This window comes from Lynx rufus, unplaced genomic scaffold (genome assembly GCF_022079265.1).
Source record: "Lynx rufus isolate CCGP_SWC_20201006 ecotype Redwood Valley unplaced genomic scaffold, mLynRuf1.p SCAF_6, whole genome shotgun sequence".
In the NCBI taxonomy this organism is placed as follows: domain Eukaryota; kingdom Metazoa; phylum Chordata; class Mammalia; order Carnivora; family Felidae; genus Lynx; species Lynx rufus.
Window position 1 is genome coordinate 121,350,387 of NW_025814878.1, and position 27,017 is coordinate 121,377,403.

Genomic DNA, 27,017 nt, shown 5'->3' on the forward strand with positions numbered 1-27,017 from the left:
GACACAGAAGCAAAGCATTATAGTGGAAGTAGGACAGGCTTTGGTGTTATTTCGTTGTTACAGTGACGGAACCAAAGCAACTTAGAAAGTGCCTGTGAATAGCAGGTGTTTCATAAATGGTAACTGTTAAAAATAAGAATATCACAGTATCTTTAGTATTCATAGAAAAATTTTAGCACCAAAGTGCTGGGAAAAGTCAAGGTCAGCATTTTAATGGAGACCAAATTTTGGGCTTCCTGTCGAATGGCTATCTTTTTTATAATATAGTATGAACCAGAGTAGTTGAGAAGCTAACCCAGCTTTTCTTCTGTTTCAACTCTGCTCTATGCATCTTGAAAGGGCGTGAATATTAGGTGAAAAGGTCTCTTTGAACGAGGATGTTTTTGCTTTGTCTGACTCGGACTGGAAAGCAGTACCACCTTTTCCATGAAGACAGCCAACACGGACCTGCTGAGGACAACGTGCACAGAGCCCACAGGCTGCACCTGGCCTGTGCCCTGGCCCACGTTACTGCACACAACAAATGGTCTAACTAGAGGACAGCACAAGTCGTTGAATTTTTACCAATTTTGTCTTCATTGCACTTGGGCTGAGCTGTTTGTCTTCACCCCCGAGGAAGAGCATCATAGGAGGAATAAGAACACTGGAAGAATGAAACCTAACCCAACATGAGGGCTGAGCCCAGGGTCCGGATGTGACTGTTGGGAGGTGGTGTCATGTCTGGGAGGCACAGATTCTGCATCAGATGCACCTGAGTTTTGATTCTCTTGTTGCCCCCGATAGTCGTGTGACCATGGGAAGTAATTTCACCTCTAGTGGCTTGAGTTTCAACATCTATGATAGGGCAGTCACAAAACCTACACTGTAGGTTTGTTCTGAGTCAATAACATAAAGGATGTGCCTCGCGTAGTCACTGGTACAAGGTGAGGATCACTCATTAATTCTGTCATTTAAGCAGCTCCTTGGGGGCTGATGTCTGTTGATAAGTAACACCTGAATGTGAGAATAATTAAGCTATTTTCAAAAAGGGTTTTGATATTTCGAGTCTGTGTTACTCACATAGGCTTACCCCTAATGGATCCGAATGAAGGGGTATCTTACTGGCTGTATATACTGTCTGCAATAGCTAGTTGCCAGAACAGAAGGTGGGAGAGGCAGTAAAGAAGCTGCCCCCCGAGGGGACAGCTGTGCTCACGGCTGGGGAGGGACCATCAGGAGAAGGGGCACAGCTCTGCACAGGGTTTCTACCTGCTCTCCAAGTCCCCGCCAGATCTCAGGATGCAACGCCCTTCACTTTGACCTCATCAGCAGCAACAGCTCCATTTCCCAGCCTCCACAGTCATTCAGTAAAAATACTATTTCTCTGATCAAAAAGAGAAAAAGCAGCAGACAACACTATTCTACCCAAAGCCACGTTTATATTTTTCCCCCCTGAACCATTAATCTTCTACAAACACTGTGCCGAGCTGGCAACGTGACAGCAAAATGTGACTATGCACTTTGTCTCCTCAGATGCCCGGGGCTGGGCGGGGAGGGTGTTAACATGCAGACACAGCCCACGGGCACGGGGAGCAGTAGGGGGGCTGCCCTGCCCCAGGAAAGGGCCCTTTACCTTCCACTTTGGATGCCTCTGACACCCTGGGCACAAGTTCACTGGCAGAAAGTTCTCTAAGACTCTGCCTCAAATAAAACTCAAAAGCATCCTGAAGTCAAAGCCGGAATCATCTCCCTGTGGGCCCTGCTTCCTACCATGAATCCATTCTCCTGAGGACAGATCCCAGGAGCCCACGTGGGCCTAGCCAGATGTATGGGAGAAGGAAATGGAGAATGTGCTAGGTGTTCTGAATCTCACCAAGAGGAGAAAGAGTTACAAGGGACCCTTTCAAGCCAACATAGCTGCAAAGTTATAAGACCATGGCTTCCAGGTGGTTTCCCAGTGGCCCTCCAATGTGGCTTTTCTGGATGTCCTCAGCCCACCCAATGCTGCAGGTGGTCAGAATTATATCGTATTTAATGCTGATGACAGGCCTGGAGGGGCTAGCTCCAGAGAGGACATCCTTCTGCTGCTAATGGGCTAGAATTAAGTTACAGGACCCGGGAACTTGTCTCAAGGAGCCCCTTCCAGTGAACACAATAAACAGCTGTTCTGATCCCAGTGAGCCTCAGAAAACCATGGGGTTTCTGCTATAGTGCTAACTGCAATCACTATCTGGATGAACTTGGCCTGGCTTAGCTAAGCCAGGGCATCTGAATTCCATCCCAGCCCTAAGGCGTGCTCTGAAAAGGTTCAATTCATACAATCCAAATTCATATTCTCCATTAACCACAGGAGCGCCTAGGTGGCTCAGGCAGTTAAGCAGCTGGCTTCAGCTCAGGTCATGATCTCACAGTTGGTGAGTTCAAGCCCCACATCGGGCTCTGTGCTGTCAGCTTGGGGACCTGCCCCCCTCCCCACTTGCATCTCAAAAATAAACATTAAGAAAAAAAAAAACTATTCTCCATTAACCACTGATTCAACAGAGCAGCCTTTACAAAGCTTGTCCACACATTAGGTGCTCCCCACTCCTCCTCTCTCTAAGGCAGACAGGAAGCAAACGATGAGATAAAGTGAATGGTCCATAAATGAAACCTTGCCCCTGGACTGTGCTCCCATGTGTGGCTGCATCTTTAAAACCCATTCACCTCTGAGTCAGCATTTAAAGCATTTTCTCAAGGCAGCATGCCTGAAAAAGTACCAGGAAATGTTCATTTCAAAAAGGGAATGGACGGTCACATAGTTTGTGGTGACATCCAGTTAAACGAAGTGCAGCTGGGGTCTCATTTGCCGGGTCTGTCAGAGCCTTGACTATGTTCACATGCATCACGAATCCTGAAGGGTGGGATCTACACATGGCATTTCCCAAACTTATTTGACCTTGGAAACCCTCTCCCCCTTCAAAGGGTGTGTTTTTGGACTGCAGCATACGAGAGATGTTGGCCATGTGTTTTCTGTTTGCCCTTCATGACATACTACTCTCTGATCACAATGTGAATTACAACATGACAATTCTTGGATTTTAAGGCTGGAGTGAAGGAGTCCCATCAACTCCAGCAAGCCACGTGTGGGGAGGCGGGGCGCTAATCACATGACTCGAGGGCCACTGAAAGCAAGCACAGGGATTTGTTTTCCCTCCTTTTGGTCAGAGAAAATAAAAATGATAACTATTTTCCTCTGTCTTTGCAAGAGATCATAAAAGATAACTGATAACAGATGGACAAACATGAAATACTCTTAGGAAATGATATGCAAAAGGTCAACCACCACAAGAGACAATCAGCTGTGTAAAATCCAGCCTCCTCCAAAAGCAATGTAACTGCCCTTGTGCGTCCCTGCTTCCCTCGAAGGAGGACACCCCCTCACCAGCCCACAACCGGTTGCGTGTACTCTGTACGAAACTGCACACACTCTCTCATTCTTTTAAAAGTCGTCTACACCAAAGAAGTGAGATGGGGACGGAGCTTCAGTTGGGCAAGATGAAGTTCTGGAGAAGCATGGCGATGATGGATGTACGACAGTGTGAGCGTTACTGCCGCTGAACTCTACACTTAAAAATGGCTAAGATGGTAAATTTTATGTGTATTTTACCACCACTAAGAAAACAATTTTTGTTAGTGTATTTTCAAGTCTTAGCTTCAACTGTTCACTGTATTCCAGTGCTGCTAATGACAAACTCAAGATGTGGGACGGGGATGTGGGCTCACCAGTGTTCCATGTAACTCACACACAGACAGCATTATCGCTTTGAAGAGAGCCCCAAATTAAGATCTTAGCAGAGTATAGTGGTGCAACCACTTCCTTCCTGTGTATCATCAGTCCTGTGGATTCTAACACCAAGGAAAATCTGCAAGGTTCGGACCCCTCTGCATGGCTCCCTCTTGCCACTGGAGTGACTATATCTTGCAGGGAGATATCTTTTCCCCTCATACTTGCCCGTGAATGAACGGTGGAAAGGAAAATCCCCCACAATAAAGGAAGAGTGACCACACCTTCCTGTGTCACATTGTCACCCGTGCCCCTCAACCTTCACCATCAACCTCACACAACGTTCCAGGCAGGTTGCCCCAAGCTCTTAGGGCCGGCCCTCAACATAAGCAGTTTTGCTTTCTCCTTCAGGCCCACCAGGAGCTCATCTGCGTGTTGCAGAGTACGGCACAGCTTCAGTGTTTAATGACCATGTACTGCTCACCTACAGGGTGCCACACCCCAGGGGAATAACACTGTCCTGGCTCTGAAGAGTTGAAAGTCTAAGAATGGAAAATGGCCACGAATAAGAATGACAACTCTGAGAAATGAAGGGCCTTGATGGTGGATGTGTATTAGGTGCCCGAGCAGTGCATCAGGGGGGGTCTAAGTTTCCATTTCTCATCATGACTTCTTTGTGGGAACCTTCCAAGCCTTGGGCATGTATGGGGCTATGGGTGAGCAGAAAGCTGCACTAGAAGACGGCAGAAGCATGGGGAAGGAAGGAGACCCACACCTGGGCCCGACACGGAGTTAGAACGAAGGTGGGGACAAGCAAGGGGGTGAATCCTGCGGGGGGCCTCCCACACCATGTTACAGAGCTGAAATTGATCCAAAACAAATTTTAAATGGAATTAAAATGTTAACTGAAAGCAAACCTTCTTTTAGCTTTTGCTTGATGCTGCTGTTGTTACACATATCCTGATCAAAGATCTCAGCCTTTTTCAGAGGAAGACAACCAAATCCCTGACCCTGGCTCTTCATGGGACAGGGTGGGAGGGAGGGTGGTAAAGACTTTCAAAACAGCCTGCCCAGGGGTGGGCATGAGGGTTGCAGGTTGTTGGTTAGTCATTGATTAACAGGTTTAAAGATGTGGATGAACCCAGAAAGGAAGAGAATTAATCCTATCAGTCATTTATACCTAGGTGTGAACTGCTTTCATTTCTTAGCTAGGAGAGTTGCACAGATATTTTGTTTTTAAATGTTTTTAATTATTTTTGAGAAAGAGAGAGAGAGAGAGAGAGAAAGTGGGGGAGGGGCAGAGAGAGAGGGAGACACAGAATCTGAAGCAGGCTCCAGGCTCTGAGCTGTCAGCACAGAGCCCAATGTAGGGCTCGAACTTGTGAACCATGAGATCATGACCTGAGCTGAAGTCAGACGCTTAACCTACTGAGCCACCAGGCACCCCTGGATGTTTTAGAAAACAGGGAGAGGAGATTTTGAGAACCAGAGCATTTAAGGAGACCTAGGAAATGCACCTAAATGAGGAACAGTTGACTAGCCTGGAGATGAGGTGGGCCAAAGGAAGAGGGTTTCTCAAAGTGAGAGAGAGTGGAGTAGCCGCCTGTCTCCATGGCTCAGCTGGCTGGCCACAGGCTGCAAACGCTGGCATTTGCCAGGGCTGATCTTAATTACGTCCGGTGACCTTCCATACTTGTTGTAAAGGTCTAACGTCAATGGCTGGGACAGTGCAGCAAGCTCCAAGGTGCATTACAGAGCCGACTGCGTGACTGCCCTCCTAAGTGCAACACGAGCCTCTTGCAGAGAAGGACTCAAAATACACACTCTGCTGAGACAGAGCGAGCACATCAGTCATTTGGTTTAATCCCCACAAAGCCTCATGCAGTAAACGTCGTCTCCACCTTGGCAGTGGGGTTCCCAGAGGCTAAAGAACCCCCCAGCTTTTCATAGAGGCGAAGAGGCAGCACCGGGATTCAGACCTGGGTCTTCTGCACTGAGCTCCACGCTGGGCTCCCCACCACCACTCCACGCAGCACCCGCACGCAGGAGAGCCCGGATCCCCGCTGGGATGCGCACTGAATTCCTCCCAACCACTCAGCGTTTGCAGGGGAGCTGGCTGCGAGACCATGAAAAAGCCCACACCGAAAATCATTTTTAAAAAAACGTCTTTTTTCAAATCATGGGACTGCTTTCACAAAGCCTAAAGGGACCAAGCTTCTTTGCTCCTGTGTAAAAACGTTGTTCAAAACACTAAATGCCTAAATGTAGGGAGAACCTTCTTCTTGGGCTTTGTCATTTCAACAGCCATCATGATGAATGGGTCAGTACGGTGAACATGTTGGGGTCTCCAATCTCTAAATGGTTATTCACTAAAAGTGCACCCCTGGTTGCTTCACCAGCTTTAAAAAAATGCAGGTCATCTTGGGTTGACACGTGTGCACAGGCACAAACACACCTCCTGACAAAACGCCGAGTGATTTGCAAACAGAAATGTGAAAACCCTGTGAAAAATGTCACATGGTCGTATGTTTAAAAATGGTGGGCACCGTCTGCCTACATTTTATGGCTTCCTTTAAGGTTTTCAGACAGGTACTGAGAGCCTGGGAGGGCCTACTCTCCTCTCATTCCCTCATTCCTGTTGAGAATTACTTCCCTAGGGGTGCCTGGGTGGCTCAGTCAGTTGTGTCCGACTTGGGCTCAGGTCATGATCTCGTGGTTTGTGAGTTCAAGCCCCGTGTCGGGTTCTGTGCTGTCAATGCAGAGCCTGCTTTGGATCCTATGTCCTCCTCTCTCTGCCCCTCCCCTGCTTGTGTGTGTGTGTGTGTGTGTGTGTGTGTGTGTGCGCGCGCGCGCATGGGTGTGCTCTCTCTCGCTCTCAAAAAATAAACATGAACAAAAAAATACTCCCCTAACTCCGCCCTTAATCCAGTGAAGGGAACAAACAGGATTTTCCATCAGAGAAGAATTCCCCTTGCTAGGGCCCCTGCAAACTGGGGCCTTGCCACCATTTCCATCCAGCTATGGGTTGGCTGATAGGGGATGTACCATGTGTTTTGTCTGGGGTTTTCTCCAAAGGTTCTTTAAACCTTGAGGTCTCTGCCCTCACAAGACTGACCTGGGTCGTTATCATCTTCTTCTTCTTGTTTTTTTTTTTAAAGCATATTCATTTTTTGAGGGGCGGGAGGAGGAGCAGAGAGAGACAGGGAGACACAGAATCTGAAGCAGGCTCCAGGCTCTGAGCTGTCACAGGCTCCAGGCTCTGAGCTGTGCTCTGAGCACAGAGCCTGACACAGGGTTTGAACCCACAAACTGGAAGATCATGACCTGAGCCAAAGTCAGATGCTTAACTGACTGAGCCACCCAGGAGCCCCTGACCTTCGTCTTGTTAAAGAAAGAAAGGAAGAGGAGGTTGTCAGCAAAGTTGCCACCAGTGGGAGGTAGCTACAAAACAGGCAGGAAGGCCTGGCTGCTGCACGGGGTTCTCTGTGTCACAGGAGCAGCTGCCCGGGGCTCTGTGTCACAAGAGATGGGAGGAAACTACAGCTGACCTTTGAATAAGGTGGGAGCTAGGGGCACTGACCTCCCATGTAGCTGAAAATCCACATAGAACTTTTAATTCCTCCAAAACTTTACTAACAGCCTACGGTTGACCAGAAGTCTTACTGATAACATAAACAGTTGATTAATACATGTGTTATATATGTATTACATACTATATTCTTACAATAAAGTGAGCCAGGGAAAAGAAAATCAGAAAGGAAATAAGTTTACTGCCCTGTATTTCTTGAAAGAAATCCATGCATAAGTAGACCCTTGGAGCTCACATCTGTGTTGCTCAAGGGTCAAGTGTACATCAGAACCCTTTGGTGACAGCAGCTGCCTGGCAGTACCTTGTCCAGGTGTGGCCTCTCCCTGCCTGTCCTTATTCCCGGTCTGTCACAACCACCATCCTTAGGGCCTCCTCCTCAACCTGGGGAGTGAGTCACTGGAGCTGTGGTGCCAGAACTCTCTAGGGCCAGGGAAACAGTATCGAGATTCCCGCCCCACAGAGTCGGGGGCCCCTCCTTCCCACAGGCACCCTGTCACTCCTGCTTCTACCCATAAAAAGAAAAGACAAAGAAGGAAACTTACCTAGATTATAAACAAGTCAAGATTTCTCTCTAGCTGCTCTGATTCTGTCAATCAACTCTTAAATATTAGAGCTAGAAGGTAGTAAGGACCAGAAAGGATGAATGTTCTTGGCAGTCAATGCATAACAGCCAGAAGCAGGAAACAACTCATGGGTCCATCGACTGGTGAAGAGAGAAACAAAATGGGATACTGTGTGGCAGCAAAAGGGAGAGACTATTGGTTTACACGGTAGCTGGGACGAGTCTCAAAGATGGGGCTGGGTGGAACAGCAGACACAAAAGCCTGCATACTGTGTGGCTGCATTTCTGTGACATTCTGCACTAGGCAAAGCTAAGCTGGGGTACTGGAAATTAAACCAGTGGCTGCCTGTGGGGGTGAGCTGATTGGACAGGCATGAGGGAACTGAACAGGGTGAGGGAGATGTTCTCTGTCTTCATGTAGATGGTACTTAATGGGTGGAAGAGGAGTTGAAACCCACTAACCTATACAGTTAAGATATGTGTCTTTTACTAACGTGTTGATGATACCTCCACCTTCAAAAATCTGGGAAATTGTTTTAAATGGGTCCCCAAAGATAAGACAGGAATACCCAAAGTGACTGGGGCTTCCCAGTTTCCTCCTCCCACTGGCCAGAGGGAAAGGGGAAGGAGCCGCACAGGGCACAGACTCCTGGCTGACAGTACATCTCATATAGCTGGATTAACCACAAAGAGGGAAGGCATGTGTTTGTACTTTCCCCTTCTACAGTAGATCTGGAGGCCAAGCACTCAGAACAGAGGGAGTTACACAGTTGCTATTTCAAGGCCTGAGATTCTAAACAAATGTGCTTATGGGTTGTACGTCAGTTCCAAACAAGAGTGTTATTGTTACTGTATCAAAACGCAAGCAAAACAGATCCCTACCCTGGGTTTACGCTCCTCCCTAGAAATGCAGGGCTACGACCACCCTGGTAAGGAGCCTCCGCGAATGCCTGCCTTCAGAAGCCCGTTCACAGGGACAATGATGCATCCCCAGAACTGGAACGCTGATCCTCAGGGGCCCAAATCCCACCACCCCTGCCGTTTTGGTCAGCTGGGTCCATTTAGCCACGTTCCCTTAATCTCTCTTAAGTCCAAGTTCCTTATGAGTAAGCCGGAACCAGTCCCACTTCTCAGAAGGGCTGTGGTCAGGACTCAGCGATGACACATGTAAGACACTGGGCCCCAGTAAACCTGCCACAGCCTCTGTGTCCTCCTCCTTCCCCTCCCCGCCGCGTGAAGTACCCCACAGGTACCCACCCTGTTCACAGCTACCTCTTCTCTTTACCTGCCCCTCTGTGTCACCACCTTGATTCCAACAGCACCAAAACGGATGGAAAGCCCCCTTCTTGCAAAACTGACGTGAAAGATACAATCACCAGAGTTCCAGTGATTGGAACCTTCTCCCTTCTCCCTGAAAGGGCTCTGTGGTGGGTAAACTGTGTCTCCCCACCCCCGCCACCCCCCTCTAAGTTCTGGTGAAGTGTTACCCCCAGGGGCCGCAGAACATGACCTCATTTGGAAACAGGGCCTTCACAGAGGTAATCAAGTTACAATGACATCATTAAAGTGGGCCCCAACCCAGTGTGACTGGTATCTGTATGAAAAGGGGCAACTTGGATACAGAGACACACAGGGAGGGAGGATGAGGTGGAGATAGGAAGACATGGGGTAAAGGCTGCGGGAGGGTGGAAGATGGGAGTGATGCATTTATGAGCCGAAAAGAAACCAAAGACGGCAGCAACCACCAGAGGCTGGAGCAGTCTTCCCCCAGCCATTGGAAGGAGCCAACCCCACAGACACCTGGATTTCAGACCCCCTCGAAGCTTCATGCCGTCCCATCTCCCTCCGTCAGATACGTCAGTGACTTTGCTCTATCTTCCTTCTCCAGCACCCCTGGCCTGGGTCTCCAGCATCAGCAGCACCACCACTTGGCACCTTACCCCCTCTCCTCCAGCACAGCCAGCTTTGTCTTCTGAAAATGTGGCACTGCCGTCATAGAACGAGCATAGATATTGGAGCTGGGGTGACGCCTGGTGGGCTGCTGACTTCACCACCTGTCCACAGCGTGACCCCGGTCGAGTTTCTTAGCACCTTCATGTCCGTTTCCTCACCTGGCAGATGCTGATAACAGGGCAGCCTCATTGGCTTCTCCCAAGGGTGAATCGAGGGGCCTGCTTAGAGCAGCCAGTACACGGCTGGGAATATAAAGGGCACCTGGGAAGGTCATGCTGCCGTGACCTTGCTTAAAAAATCCTTGCGGCGCCTGGGTGGCTCAGCTGGTTGAGCGTCTGCCTTCGGCTCAGGTCATGATCTCACAGTTCCTGGGTTCAAGCCCCCCGTTGGGCTCTGTGCTGACAGCTCAGAGCCTGGAGCCTGCTTTAGATTCTGTGTTTCCCCCTCTCTCTGCCCCTCCCCGACTCATGCTCTGTTTCTCTCTGTCTCAAAAATAAATAAACATAAAAAAACTTTCTTTAAATCCTTCAATACCCCCCATCACCTGCCAGAGGAAATTTGAACTCTCTGCAGAGAGCGATGGGCTGTGCTGGTAACTTACAGTGCCTCCTCTCACCAGTGCCATTCTTTGCAGAAGTCAGCTTACACAGACACCCTCCTCCCATAGCACCCAGGGTAAGGTGGCCCATCCCTAGTGCACACACGGCACTTCCCAGTGAGTGGTGTCAGTCCAGGGACAGGCATGTGATAAGGGAGGGCAGATGACAGAGAAGGATTTGTGCCCCATGCTCAAGGAGAAGGCTGTTGGTTCCCTCTTCTCCAAGTCATCAGGGGGCTGGGGGGACAGCAAATAACCTGCTGTCATAGGAAGTCACTTTGACACTACAAGGAACTTGGTGTTTGTTATGGGCTGAATTGTATCCCCTCAAAATACACCTGTTGAGGGGTGCCTGGGTGGCTCAGTTGGTTAAGCATCCGACTTCGGCTCAGGTCATGATCTCACGGTCTGTGAGTTCGAGCCCCACGTCAGGCTCTGTGCTGACAGCTCAGAGCCTGGAGCCTGCTTTGGATTCTGTGTCTCCCTCTCTCTGTGGCCCTCCCCCGTTCATGCTCTGTCTCTCTCTGTCTCAAAAATAAACAAACGTTAAAAAAAAATTAAAAAAAAAAATACACCTGTTGAAGTCCTAACCCCCTCCATTCCCCACCCCCATTCCTCAGAATGTGACTGTATTTGGAGAAAGGGTTTGTACAGAGGTTTAAGTTAAAATGAGGTCGCTGACCGGTGTCCTTATAAGAAGAGATTCGGAGGCAGACACACGCAGAGAGAAGACCATGTGAAGACACAGGCAGAAGATGGCCATCTGCAAGCCAAAGAGAGAGGCCTCGGAAGGAACTATCCTGCCGGCACCCTGATCTCGGGATTCTGGCCTCCAGAGCTGTGAAGAACGAGTTCTGTGGTTCAAGGCCCCTAGTCTGCAGTACGGACTAACACAGCATTAGCGTGAAGCAATGCTGAAGAAGGCCCAGAAGCATGCAGGGGAGCCCATCCTATCTCTGGATTTCTGGAAACATCACAGGTATTTCTGTCTGTTTAAAAAAATATTTAAGTTTATTTATTTTATGACAGAGAGAGACAGGGAGAGAGGTGGGGCTCTCACCATTAGCGCAGAGCCTGACATGGGGCTCAAACTCACGAACTGTGAGATCATGCCCTGGGCTGAAACCAAGACTCAGGCTCAACCAACTGAGCCACCCAGGCACCCCTCTAGATAATTTTTAAGCGCATTTGCTCTGAGGTTCTCTACGATGTGCAGCAGACAGCACCCTCATGAACCCTCCAAGCTTTCAAACCCTTTACACTACCATATGTGCTCACCCATCTCGCTGAAAACACATACTTCTTCCCATTCCTTGCACAGGCCTTACATTCTGGTTATTCCCCCGCTCATACCTGCTCCCCCTCTTCACCATCAGTTTGCTCCATTCTTCCCTCTGCCCAGACGGCTCTCCTACTGCCCATCTCTGCCTATCTTCAAGGCACGGCCCACGGGCTCCTTCTCCCCAGTAGCCCCAGCACAGTGCCTTGCACAGACAGCCTGCTCAGTGAACGTGTGCATATCACATGCTGCTCTGGACTTTTCTCAGGGGTGTCTTCCCTGCACATACTTTTAACTATATGAGATTAGGCCACTATATTTGCTATACAAACAGATCACTGAAGAAAGACTGCTGTGTGCCCTGCCTCCCCATACTAAAGGAATGTAGATTTAAAAACCTATTTTCAGTAGGATAAACTATGAGTCTTTAAATTCCCTGGTAACCTTTGCCTGTTCAAGGTCATTTCAGTTTCCCCCAAATTGATTTTGGAGATGAGATTCATAATTGAGGTTATAGTTTTCCTTTTCACCATCCCTCCCATTAGTCACTTATCTGAGGTCCTGTCAAAGAAGAACTAGAATTATAAATGGGGATAAATCCAATGGCAGATGAGAAATTAATTAGAGAAACCACTGCTTATACTTAAGCACAATTCAGTTTAATTCAAATGTGTTATCAGCAGCTACACAAAAATAAAACAAAATAAAATAAACCAAAAATAAAACAAAAACAAAAACAAAACCCCAAAACATTCTCATAGCCTAGATGACACGCATATTTGAAAACTTGCTTCTTATGGGACTTCCCAGAAAAAAGATTAAAAATAAATCTTCTATTAAGATGAAACAATAAAAATCCTACCTTGGAACACAGAAGATCTGATGACTCACCATACAACACGGCTCCAGAAACTACCAGGCTCCTATGAAGACACATCGCCTTCCTGCATTTCACTACCTCTCACTGGATGACCTCTAGTTGAAGCACCTTTATTTACTACTTGAAAGTTCCTTCTAAGAGCGAGATAGGACTCTCTGCCCTGCCCCAGGACACTCAGCTGTCTCACCATCCGTGGCCCTTGACAGTTCTTTATCAGGGATATCAAGGATATCAAGCACAAACTCTCCAAATGTAATATAAATGAGTGGGACAGCCAGGTTATGCCATGAACATCTAAGGAGGGAAAGAGTCCACTGCTGAGGAGGGCATGGAAGCTGACTGGGGTCAGGACCTCCCTGAGGTGGGGAGTTGGCTTAGGTTAATTAAAGGGGTGCCTCACCAGCATCCCTAGCTGATACCTCACATCCTCACTTTCACAGATAAGCACAGGTAAATGTCACAAGAGGACCACTTAAGGTTCACTGCCTGTGCCCAAGGGAAAGGTCAAGCCCGAGCTGCTACTCAGTCAATGTAAACAGTGCTTATGTTTGATTCTGAACTCTACTTCTTGGCCTCTGTCCCCTGGGGAAGTTCTTGTTTCCTGCTGCTGAAAACATTATCAAACCACCTTAATGGGAATTAATTATGGAAAAAGCTGGTCTGAATTAGAGACGTTTTGAAAATAAATACCTTTTACTTCCAAATAAATGTTTCCTTTTCAAGTAATTAACCATTATTCCAAGCAGTTTCAAAGGACCTCCTTTAATGAGTGACTTGGTCGTTTAGCAACATTCATTTGTACATAAATATGCTAAGGCAGTGTTTCATAATGCGCTTCCCTAGGTAGGCTAAACGTGCCTGCTGACACTTAGTTTACACCACTAATGCACTTAGCAAACCCGTTCTTCACAGAGGGCAGAGGGGCCCTGGCTGAACTGTGATAATTCCTGGTGTGATGAATCGCTCTTCTATAACTCCTGAGCCTGCATACCAATGCTCCCCTTGTGGGTTACAGAGGAACCAAGGTCTCACCCGGGCTGACCCCGGCCATCTGCTGGGTATGGTCAGAAAAAACAATGAACTTCTGTATTAGCCTAGACCAGGATTTCTCAAACTTGGCATGCTCAACTGGATCATTCTTTGCTGTGGGGGCTGTCCTGTGCATTGTGGGATATTCAGCAGCATCCCTGGTCTCTACCCACCAGATGTCAGTAGCACTCCCTTCTCAGCTGTGACCACCCAAAATGTTTCTGGACATTGCCAAATGTCCCCTGGGGGAAAAACTGTACCATGTGGAAATCATCCAGAGAATGTTTTTAAACAACTGATGCTGGGGTCCCATAGATGGTTCCAAAAGTTCCCGGGTGACCTGAAGAGCCCCAGCCACCACCACTGCAGTCCTAGATTCAGACCAGTTCTATGTGTCACTTTCATGAGAAGAAAAGGCTCTGTGACTTAAAGTTCTGAAAAACCAGGACTTAAAGTAAACATACAATCTATTCTATAGCCTAGCATGAATTCAAGTTTGATTAGCTGCTATTTCAAATATATTACATCACCTTCCTTAGTTTTCAATAACTCACTGAAATTAGACTTTAGGTCTGAGTTGGCCTATGTACCTGTCCTCTGGCTTATTATTATCATCCTAGAATTAAATCACCTTACTTTGCCCAGATGAGAGTAAAGGCCCCTTTACTATCCCTTTACCTTCACCATTCAAGAAATGTTAATTGAGCACCTACTAGATCCAGGTACCATGGATGCAGACCTGGGCCAGGAAAGCAGGGACAGAGGATTAGAGTGGAGGAATAGGGAGGCAGGAAAGGCTTGAAGAAGGTGACAGGATGATGGGGAGGGCAGGTGTATTCTGGGCCAAAAGAGCACCACATACAAAGGTCAAGTATTGTTTGAGAAACTGGGGGCTGGAGCACAGAGTCCCTGTACAGGCATGATGGGGGGGGGGGCAGTGCAGGAGAAGTGTGCAGGGTTCAGACCATCAAGGACCCCGAGAACCAACCAACCAGACCCAACCTCATCCTGAGGGTCATGGAGCACCACAAACCACAAATGATTTGAAGCAAGGAAGTCAAAGAAGCTTCTCATCTTCAATTTAGGACCAAAACACTGGGATTTGAAGCAAGGGGGGTGGAAAAGATCAGGGGCCAGATGAGAGGTCCAGGCCAGTAGTTAACCAAATACACAGGTTTAGGGCTTTGAGGAAACATTCAGGCTACAGATAAAGATCTGGTGCTGCCCTACTCAGGTGTGCTGGAACTTGGATGTTATGGGCTGAACTGTGGCCTATCACCCTCCAAAAAAGCCCCCCAAGCCCTCAAATGTTGGGAGTCCTGACCACTAGTACCTCAGAATGTGAATGTAAATAGAGACAGGGCCCTTACAGAGGTGATTAACTTAAAGTGAGGTCATTGGGATGAGCCATAATCCAACAGGGCTGGTGTCCTTGTAATAAGAGATTAGGACACAGATACATACACAGAGGTCACAGGGAGAAGACACCATGCACAAGGCAAGAAGAGAGGCCTTGGAAGGCCTGTTGACATTTGATCTCAGACTTCCAGAACCAAGAGGAACTAAATGTCTGTTGGGTAAGTCCCCCAGTCTATGGTACTTGTTACGCAGCCCGAGCTGACTGAGACACTGGGGAATGATCTGAAGATAGAGGGTGATGGAAAGGATTCCCGAAAGAGAAGAGAAGCCAGTGAGGCAGAAGAAAAATCAAGGAAAAGCAGCATTCACCAGCCCCTGCCCCTGCCCCCATCCCAAAGAGAGAGTGCTGAAGACTGAATGGTCACTGCCAATGCCATGCAGAGGCTGACAAAGATCACTGAAGCAGTCCCAGGGTTCTGGCATCAGGCAAACTGACACCATCTGTGGCACAGAGACCACAAGGCCCAGCAGGTGAGGCAGGGATGCTGGGCCAAGCCAGTGCTTTCCAGGGGAGGGCCACAGCCCCTGGGACTTGGCCACACTTGTGATGGGAGCTTGGTGAGCATTTTTCATGGAGGCCCAAACCAACATGCGTGCTGCAGGAGATGCATGTGGCAGCCGGAGAGGCCAAGAGGGCTGCTGCAGGGGTCCCAAGGACACAGGGCCATGTGGACCCAGGCTGGGGCTGGGGGTACCCCTGCCCTGGGTCTCTACTGTCATTTCTCCATTACAAAGCTCAGATGACTCACTGTCCACTGGGGGAAAACCAAACCTATCTCCAAGGACTGACTCTGGTGGCCTGTGTGATGGCCCCCCGCCCTGCACCCTGCACTCATCTCTTCCCAGCCCTTGTCAGTTCCTCTGCACACAAGGCCCTTTCTCAATCCTTTCCATCTTTTAAGACCCCAGCCCACCTTCAGGACCCAGCTCCAATGCCACAGCACCCAAATCCCCTCACCCATGGTGAGGACTCACAGGTCAGGGCACACACCTCACCTGCTCTCCTGGACATGCTCACTTCAGCACCCCACACCCTCGGCTCCTGGCCCCCACACCCTCCTCTTAGCTGGTCCCACACTAACCTTCCACTTACTGATGGTCTCAGCTACATCATGAGCTCCTTCTCCAGGGCACAAACCATCTTCTACCTCTCTGTGTCACCTACCCAAGGCAGGGCAGAAGGCCTGCCTGCAGAGATGGGCCAGGGCCAAGTGCCACACATGTGGCTGCAGAAATCCCTCTAACAGGGGAGGGGAGGGAAGGAGGGGCTGTATGTAACTGTCTTCAAAAAAGTAGGACAACACCTATGTCCACAGCAGCATTATTTCCAACAGCCAAAGGGTGAAAGCAACCTACGTGTCCATCAACGGATGACTGGATAAGCAGAACGTGGTCTATACGTACAATGGAATATTGTTCGGCATTAAACAGGAAGGAAATTCTGACACAGGCTCCAACTTGGATGAAGCCTGAGAATGTCACGCGAAGTAAAAGAAGCCAGTGACAAAAGAACAAGTCCTATAATGGTTCCACTCACACGAGATCCCCAGAATAGTCAGATTCAGAGACAGAAAGTGGAAGGGTGCTTGCCAGGGGCTGGGGGAGGGGAGTGGGCAGTTAGTGTTTAATGGATACAGAGTTTCAGTTTGGAAAGATGACAAAGTTCTGGACACGGATGGTGGTGGTGATCACCCAACAGTGTGACTGTCCTGAATCCCACTCGACTGTACATTTAAACATGGTTAAAATGGTAAATTTTCTGTTATGTGCATTTTACCACAATTAAAAAAAACTTGAAAAAGTAGGACAAAACTTTGTGTTCACTGCAAATGCTCATGTATATTCATTTGAGAACAGTGGAGTTTCTCAGTATGTAACAATCAAGGGTGCCCAATTTGTAAAGCATCTTTTAAACACACAGAAAAAAAAAAAGCAGCTTTTAATCTAATCTGGGAGGAAACACTCTGTAGTGCAAATTACTATGCCGAGTGCATAACCCATCCATAATTTAATATGACCACTGGGATGCTCGTGGTGGCTTTACACTGGCATCATCTCCTTTGCACTTCTTCTTCAAATGATATGAAGAAATAAAGTGTGACTGCTAGCTAAAACAGAATTAAATTAGAGGGAGGGCTGACCCTCTTCTCCCCTAAAAAAAAAAAAAAAAGGCTGATAAACACTTAACTAGCATTCCTATGACTTAACATTCTTTACCACACATTCCTATGACTCAGCTGTTTGGTTTACTGCTCAGATAAGTAAACCAACTGTCCCACTTCTGGGGCAGTGTTTTCAAATGTAAGAATGCTCCCTGGCTCCTTCTGGCTGTGGCACACCTTGAGCAAACTCAACATTCAAAACGAAACTGGCCAGGACTTTCTGAAGCTGTTCCCTGGGAAAAACAGACCCACAAAAAGTGTGTTTCACTTTTACTACAAGAAATCTAGAAAAAGATACAAAACACAACCAAGGAACAGAGAAGCAGAAAAGACACTGACAAGTCAGGAAGAAAGGCTTGGAACGGCTTGGGGACGCTTGCTTAGCAGTGACAGCTGGCTTGGTGAGAGACCACAGGCTGGAGGTCACCAGAAGCGTTGCTACTCAGAAGGGCCCACATTTGGCTTCATGCTCGGCAGTCACTGTCTTGATCTTAATAATTTTTCAGCCAGGGGTTCTGCGTTTCCTTTGGCAATGGGCCCCACAAATTATGTTGCTGGTCCTGACCAGAAAGGTTTGGAAAAACAAGGAGACTCACCCTGTGTGGGGGCAGGGGTGGGGGTGACTATTTGTAAAACTGTTTCAGTGACCGCCCAAGGGCTGGTTCCAAGCTCCCTCTGTGATCTGGAGCTAATAAATGAAACCATTTATCACTATTTCTAGAAAAGAAAAAAAAAAAAAGCCTCAGGAGGGTATTCTTGCCAATTCCGTACTAAGCTTAAGCAGCCAGGTAAGTTACATCCCGAGTCTCTGGGAAGAAAAAGAATACTTCATTTAAAGCATTTAATAGTTAAACTGTCAATATTCAATTATTCCCAGTTAATTGCCAAAAAGATTCATCTCTAATCGCTTGCATCCCAATAAAGAACTGCCACTCCCACCCCCTGTCACACGGTTCAAAGGAGCTGTCCCAGCGCTAGGTGACTGTATCCCCTGCTCTGACACCCCAGCCCCAAGCTGGACATCAGATCTACACCCGAAAATCTGGAATCGACAGAGGAATGCTGGCCTCTGTGCTGACTTGCCTGACCAGGTAAGCAAAAGCATGGACAAAGCCAGTCCGCAGGGGGAACAAAGCGGACTTCTGGAGAAAGGGTCGAGAGCACATGTGGACTCTCGAAAGAGCCAACCCCCTGTCTCTCAATATTCAGATCCCATCCCGGGTTCCGTGAGCCATTTCTGCATCGTTCCAAGAGATTTCCTTTCTGTTTTGTGAATTTGAAATTTGTTCTCGTTACTTGCAAACCAAAAGAGTCCCAGGAGAGGTTTTGTAGAATATAATCCTATGCAAATGGAGTGGCCTGGAGAGCCCCCAGCAGGGTTCTTTTTCAGCAAAGATTTATTTTAGGGGACATCCAGCTAAATCTGTCAATAACCACTGTTCCTCTTTCCTAGCAATATAGGGCTTGTCAATCTCTAGGTCACTTGTTCAGAGGAAGATCTGCCCACACATAATGACCAGCACTGAGCAGCCTGGAGCAAACGAAAGAACAGACCCCAAGTTGCAGAAGATCAAAGTCTGAAGGTTCCTGGGGTCAGTCCGCAAGGACAGCACTCCAGGTGGGTGGGGCAGGGGCTGGTCTTCACCCACCCCCTGAAGTTAGCCCTCTGATGCCTGCCATTGAGGTCCAAAGTTACCATCAACTCCTCTAAAAGTCCACGGTTTCTCTGATCTGTTTTCAACAGCACAGCTAACCCAGAAGTTTTAACATGTTTAGATCATTCTCCACCCAGGGGCATGAAGTCAGGTTTCTGAGCGAAGACCTCTGTGGGAGCATGAAGCCCCTGGCAGGGCCCTGCCCTCCCATTCCTCAAGGTCGGCCAGAAAAGGCTTTTCCTTTTCAGATCCTTTGGAGCTCTGTGACCAGTGACCTGAAAACAAAGCCATTAAATGGTCTTTTTCATCAGACTAGGGGTCCTTTTTGGTTTGACTCCTCAGGCCTCCCTGGATTCCTGTGTCCTGTATGAAGGGCACACCTGCTCCCCTATGTTATCAGTTTCTGGGTGGAGGAGAAAGACACCTCGGATTGCCCGAGGAATAAATCACTTCCAGGTGTGGCCTGTCAGCTCCTCCCCACCTAAGTATTTCTCAGATGACTCATTCCGCTGGTCCTCACCCCACAGATAGGAAGGAGAAAGGGATCTGAGATTCCCAGGTTCCTCCTGATTTGCCAGGTGCCTGGAGGGAGGGCAGCGGGCTCTCCCCAGCTTTTCTCATCCTAGCCTCACAACAGCCCTCGAGGTAAGGTGAGCAATGACCCACTTTGCTGACGAGGTTCCTGCCGCTCCCAAAGATACAGATAATAGAGTTAGACCTGTAACTGTTACAGCTGCTGGTAATAACTGCTGAGCGTAAGCAGCAGAGTCAGGACCTAAACCCACACTTGCCAAACTCAAAAGCCCTTCCTCTTTTCATGACAGCAAACTCAGGTGAGCTCAGACATTTACAGGGAAGACTGTGGGTAAGAGCCGAACAAGGCACACCTCCAGTCGGGAGGGGGACAGCGAGCACATTGATCACCATACAGCCAATGTTAGGACAAAGGGATGGTTGGGTGCTAGAAACACCGAGTGAGGATGAGCAGACCTGGAGGAGGAACAGGGACCAAACGGATGAAGGAAGGAGGAAAGGGCATCCCAGGCAAGTGGGCTAACAAGGCAGAAGGAGCAGAGGTCAGTGACATCTGCACAGAGAGGTGGTCGGCACGAGCCCACCCCAGAAGCCACAGTGTAGCCAACCACACCTCAGCGTGCAGTTCCTGACAGGTATGACCCTCCTCAGCAGCACAGGAGGATGGACCCTGACAGGCCAGTGAAAGGGATCAAGTCCAAGAGAACGGGCAGGAGCCATTCTTCCTGCTCTTCCCGGCCCCTCTCCCCTCACGGGGGCTGCTCCTGGCCAGAGGCAAGAGTACCCTACAGGTGAGGGGAACCAGACTCTAGCCCTAATAGGCTGGTGGCTCTAAGTCAGCGACACCCCCCACACTCACTCCAGCCTCAGTCTTCTCATCCGTAAACTGAGGACTTTGGACTAGGAAGAGAATATTATACGTTAGCCATGCCCAGGACAATTCATTTTTTTAACCTACACTAGGCATTCGGTAAAGGTAAAGCTGGTTGAATCAAAGTAAATTCTAGACTGATGGTTTTCCCTGTCAGGGTCTTTCAGCTTTGTGGAAATCAGCATTCTCCTCTTTTGACCAGGAGAGCAGGAGAAAATGCTAGAACACTCGAATGGGCCAGTGCTGCTTCCTATCAATAGCCCTGGAAAGAGGCTTCAGGCCCACTTGCCCCAGGGTGTGGTCTGGGCCTGCAGCAGCAGTAAAATTTCCCACAGCTCCTCCTCAGACCCGCTTCCTGGGCTGGCCGGCCTCCTCCCTACAGCCCAAGCTACCTGGTTCCCTGCCCCACCTCCCAACCCGAGACTTTGGTCAGACTGCCTCTCCCCATCTGACCCCCTCCCCTCCCCCCAACCTCTCTTCAGAGCCCCACACCCTGAGTCCTAGGTCCCTTCTCACTTCACATGCTCTGCCTGGCCGCCCTCCATCCCGGTTCACCCCCTCAGCTCTTCATCTCATGGCTGACGTTCTGAACATGACTCATGAGCCACCCCTCCCCACCTTCCCACCTTCCCTGCCTCCTGTCAGTTCTAAGCTGGCACATACCAGAGGGCCCATGCAAGTGCCATTCTCTCTCTCTCCCACTCAAACCTAAGATCTTAACTCAGATGTCAGCTGCACTCAGAGACCAGTCAGTTTAGGCCAGGCTTTTTGTTCTAGTCTTTCATTTCCCTTTCTTTCTACACACTTAACTCAGTTTGTAATTAAAGAATTATTATTATTTCAATGTGTACTTATTATTTATTTTGAGAGAGAGAGGGGAAGGGGCAGAGAGAGGGAGGGAGAGAATCCCAAGCAAGCTCTGCGCCATCAGCTTGGAGCCCAGGCCAGTCTCACGAACTGTGAGATCATGACCTAAGCTAAAAGCAAACCCAGGCACCTCAAAGGATTATTATTAATTAGTTAAGGTGTGACTCCCTCATTAGTCTATAAGCTCTATGTGAGCTGAGCTGTCTACATGTCATTGTATCCCGAACACATAGCACAAGGCTTGGCCCAGAAAAGGGACTCATCTATGGAAGGATGGAGGCAGAAAAGTTAAAAAAAGAAAGAAAAAAAAGGAAAGGGGTGGCTTAGGGTCACACTTGGTGGCACAATAATTGTTTAACAACTGGCTCTCTGCAGAAAAAAGAAAACCCCATGTGTAGCGTTTGCCAGTTCCATGGGGTAACTGTTCCCACCATGGCTGATTCCAAGCCACGGTAAGACATTCCTGAGTGTGCAGGTGGATGGAGATGGGGGCACGGGCTCAGAGTCCGGAGAGGCCCAGCTGGCCCCTGCACAATGCTGGTTTGTGGCGACGCCCACACTGAGATCCACAAAGCCTATCATGTTTTTAAATGACATCAACTTTTGACTCAGTCCTACCTTGGGCTGAAGGCCAAAATGAATCGAGACCTGCAGAAAATGCTACGGACAAAAGAGGAAAAAGAGAAAAAAAAAAAAAAAAAGAAAGAAAGAAGAGGTTTTGCAGCTGGCTCAGGACAAGATAATGAAGGAAAGGTGAACCCTGGTGCGTGGGGATGATCACTGGCTCCCAAAACATGTCAAGAGCTGCTAACAACTGTGTAGCTTCTGGTCTTCTCGCCGGGGCCACTGCCAAATGCAATGTATAGGACACTGTTAGGAGCAAGTCAAAGCCCACATGAAACGCTGGTTATACCCACAGACCCAATATTTACTTCCCTTTCTAGCAATTTATCCTACTAGCTCAATAAAAGCAAAACTGATACCTGCAACACTAAATTAAAGAGGAACTAAGATAAAAAAAAAATTAGAAGAAAGTACGGGTGTTTTCCTGATATTCCAGGATTACGGGAGCCCTAAATCTTAATGCAGAACCCAGAAATCGTAACAGAAAAGATTAATTTGACTCTATACAAATCAAAAGTTTCTGCATAACAAAACCAGCATAAATAGAATAAAAAGACACACAAAAAAACCATGGGAAAAAACATTCACAAGACATCCAAAGAGTTAATTTACTTTCTGCTTGAAGTACTCTGACAGATCAGTAAGAAAATAAACCCCCTCCCCCAAACCACACACAAAGGCAAAGTCCCTAAGGAGGCAGTTCAAAGAAAAGGCCACATGAATGGCTCAAGAAATTTCAGAGCCGTCTTTAACCTGGCTCGTAACAATAGAGATGCAGATTACAACAATAACCATATGCACCTCACATATCAAACTAGGAGACATGTTAAAGTGTGTAAGTCCTTGGCCAGGGAGGGTGTGGGGAACAGGACCTCAAGCATTACTGATGGCAGTGTAAATTGGTTAAGATCTCTAGAGAGAGCATTTTGACAACATGTATCAAAATAAAAACAGAGCCTACTTTGACCTTCCACTTTGAAAAAAAAAAAAAGTTTATTTATTTATACTTTTAGAGAGAAAGAGCAGATGAGGGGGCAGAGAGAGAGGGAGAGAGAGAAGACTCAACAGACTCTGCACTGTCAGCAAGAGCCCAATATAGGGCTCGAACTCACAATGTGTGAGATCACGACCCAAAATCAAGAGTCAGCCGCCTAACACACTGAGCCACCAATGTGCCCATGACCCCCCACTTCTAAGAGTTTCATGCATATCAGAATTTCATTATATATTATGTAACAGCAAAGACTGGAAACAACCTAAATGCCCCCTTAGTAGGTGACTAATTAAATAAATTATGGCCTGGTCATACAATGGATGAACAATGAGGGGCTCTCTAGTGATACGCACCCATCCCCAATTTAGGTGAAAAAGGCATAGGACAATGTATATATTATGTCATTGTTTGTGAGAGGAAAATATATAAATGAAAATATACTTAGACTATTTCTGGAAGGATACATAAGAAACTGGTAACCATGGTTGCTTCTGAAGAGGGAAACTGGAGGCAGGGATGGCTAGAAATGTTACTTTTACTGTCCGCTTTCTGTAACATGTGCATGTATTATCTATTACAGTCAATTTCTAAAAATAGATATGCATAAAGATGTTCAATACTGTGTTGTATACACTAGACAAAATAAATAAAATACCATTAGGATGACCTAACACTGGGTTATTTTTAAAATATTACCAATGCAATGAAATTGTAATTATTTTTAACCCTAATTAAATTGTACTGAATCACTTTAAATACTTCTAGACTTGAGCCCCAGAAAAAGAATACAAATTACTTCCCAGGATATTTAAACAACTCTCAGATGTACTTACAGGATGAAAGCCAGCAATTTTTGAGAATTCATGGAGAACAGAAGAAGAATCAGACTGGGGACAAACATCCCAAGCTTCATATACAGGAAAAGGATCGTGATTACTCAAGGAAGTCGTGAGCACTGGAAACCAAGGAAGATTCACTCGGAACAACGTAGGATAACGATGCAAATTATTAAGAAGAATATTTTAAAGGCAACAGAATTGTGGGGTTTTGTTAACCTTGTGTAAAATCTCTGACCATCTGAGCTGCCAGGGAATGCTCACGTCCGGCCTCAGTTCTTCCACAGCTGACCTCTAAGTGACTGCAGAGCTTGGTTAGATTTGTTTCAGGAAGACACAGACACGGTTTTTAACATGGCTGGGAGATAAAATGCAGAGCTATGCAGTTGAACACAGGGCTCAAGGTACACCACACCTGGCCCACTCAGGTATGTGTTACCTGGAAATCCACAATAATGCTCAGTGTTAAGGCGGGCTTTGGATTATTCAATATTCTTTTTTTTTTTTTTTTAAGTTTTATTTACTTATTTTTGAGAGAGAGAGAGAGAAAGAGTGTGCATGAGCAGGGGAGGGGCAGAGACAGGGAGAGAGAGAACGCCCAGCAGGCCCCATGCCATTAGCACAGAGCCTGACGCAGGGCTCGAACCCACAAACCGTGAGATCATGACTTGAGCAGAAATCAGGAGTTGGACGCTTAACCAACTGAGCCACCCAGGTACCTGGATTATTCAACATTCTTTTTTTTTTTTTTAATTTTTTAACGTTTATTTATTTTTGAGAGACAGAGAGAGAGGGAGACAGCATGAGCAGGAGGTGGTAGAGAGACAGAGGGACACAGAATCTGAAGCAGGCTCCAGGCTCTGAGCTGTCAGCACAGAGCCTGATGCGGGGCTGGACCTACAAACTGCGAGACAATGACCAGAGCTGAAGTTGGACGCTCAACCCACTGAGCCACCCAGGTGCCCCTCAACATTCTTAATAAAAAGAAATAACATGATAAATGTTTGGAGAACTTTATATGGTTGCACACAAAAAGTCATATTATTATTATGATTATTTTGAAGGCATTGAAAATTTTGGGACAGATAATAAGTACCAAGGACCAAGGCATAAAACAGAAATAAAAAGATCCTAACAGGAAAGATTTAATAACGCAAAACTATGATGAAATCTACATCATGCGCCATGTCACCAAAGTGCAGCCTGAGAAATCTCTTGACTTAATGTAATCCTATAAAGACAGAAGCTTGTCATGTTTACTGAAAGCCTTTCATGCATCAATTGCAGGTTTTGTCATCGGAAGCATAGGGTCCATCTACGGTCCCTTTTGATTAGAACACATGGGGTCTGCCAGGCTGTTTTCAGAGTGTCCTGTTTAAGACACACATATGTCAAGTAGAGCAATTGCTATGGCCAATTTTGTTATGTGTGGAATGTCTGAAGTAGCTGGGGGTTTTTTAGCCAGGGAAGAAACCACTTGGGTATCCTCAAATATCTGAACACGTATTATACAAAGGAAAAAGAACCCTTCAGAGGGGGCAAGCCATACAAATAAGTGTGAGATGACCTGAGTTATATTCACCAAAAAACATGCTTTGCTGCAATTATGGAGCGAGCTGCCTAGCCAATAGCCAATGGGGCCCTCCCTTCCCATCCTGGAAATGGTATCCATGTCAGGGATATTAATCAGGAGGGGAGATAGGCTCATCAGCCCAAAGATCCCTTTTAAGTGTTATAACCTGGGATTCCAGTGGCTTGGCAGTTTCACATGTGTAGGTGGTATTATATGCGTATAAAATATGTGATAGCCTACGTAATGCATATAATATATATTAATAATGTATATCTTTGATGATATATTTATAATACAACCTATGTTCAGAATATAATATATATTTATAATATAATGCAATATAATATAATATATGCCTGACAGATTTTCTATGTTCCCCACCCCACCTAACACTTAGGGACAGAACAGGACACATATTGGAGGGCCACGTATAGGCTGAGGCAAATCTAATGACAAAGGCACTGCGTGAGATTATTTGCAAGTAGGAAGATCATGGTTTGGAGTGAGGAAAGAGGGTACAAAAGGCAACTTCTCAGACTCTGAACTTTCAATCTACAGACAGAAAGCGAACCGTCTCCACTTCTGCTCCTACATACAAACAAAGCTGACAGGCACCTGACCTCTAGAATGCTGCACCCATCACAGTATACATTCCATATTTGTACATCTGATACAGTATCCACTGTGCACAGCTCGCTTCAGTGCAAGTCTGGCCTTAGTATATGCCAAATGTGCTCAAGGAGCTCTTTGAAGCATTTGTTATGGAAATAGAATGCTGTGGCAGGACAGTCCTTTATTTAGATCTCATTTGTGCGTGAAAATCAATATGTCCTTTCTAGTCTTTATTTTACAGGAAAATGCATCTCTAACTATTGTCCGGAGGTCTTCAGCTCCCAGTTTCACCGTGTCTGCTACACGTAACCATGGCACAGCTATCAAGCGCCCCTAAAGCATAGTGCACATATTCCTACCATCTTTGACCCTCTTGAGTGCTAATTTAGAAAAATTGTCCAGCTCTCCAATATGCCTTAAAAGCCAGTTTTCAAGAACTATTTTAGTTTTTTCATCCCGCCCTCCATGGCAGTGTAAATAGCTGTTCATGGGTCCCCACCACTAGGATAATGATGCTCTCTCCCACCTCCTAACTTTCAAGTTCCCCTCCCCTTGGACCCCAGGATGGAACAGCTTCTAAACACATTCGCTTTCATCTATATTATTCCTCTTCTACTTCAAAAAAGGGGTTTAAAGTATTTGAAAATGTTGCCAAATTCTTACTTTCACAGTCAGAGTATTAAAATTGTCACTGTAGTCATTGTTCTGAATTTTTCCATGATGGTAACAAAAAAACAAACACTGCCCTCCGTGGATGGGAGAGGGTCACAGCAAAACACCTTTGGAAAGGAGAGGCTGTGGGGCTGGGGCTGGGGGTGGGGTACACCTCAAGGTGAACCTAGCCTGAAGGATCTTCCCCATTAACAGTGAATCCTGTCAATTCCCACAGGACAGATCATTTCTTGCCAGTTTGGTACAAGATTAAAACAGCGATTATGATGATGTAAGAGTTTCATCTTACACATCCATGAGCTACAACTGTTTACTAACACTCATTTGGGGGAGAAAGTGCATGCACATTGATTTTTACAAACTGTCCAATTTCAGTCTCACTTTTAAACAAGGTATTTAAAATTCTGCCCAGAACTGCCCAGAAGGGTGGGAGGGGAAAGGTCTACACTACTTGGAAATGTAAATTTGTTATTTAAAACACAGAAAGGGCAAAAAACACAAATTGCTTAACAAATGGGCATACAATGTCTCCTAGATGTTAAGAAAAGCAGAAAATACAGATGTCT

The 27,017-nt window shown here is 47.0% G+C and overlaps 1 protein-coding gene and 1 long non-coding RNA gene across 4 annotated transcripts in view; one reads left to right on the forward strand and one right to left on the reverse strand.

Moving 5' to 3' along the window:
- Positions 1-27,017, reverse strand: part of SLC22A23 (solute carrier family 22 member 23) — a 182,385-nt gene that overhangs the window by 153,663 nt on the left and 1,705 nt on the right. The gene's annotated exons all lie outside the window — the stretch shown is intronic.
- LOC124528783 (uncharacterized) lies at positions 18,140-24,151 on the forward strand. The gene is made up of 3 exons (XR_006966233.1): positions 18,140-18,304; positions 18,667-18,831; positions 23,594-24,151. It is a non-coding gene; the product is annotated as an uncharacterized LOC124528783 (long non-coding RNA).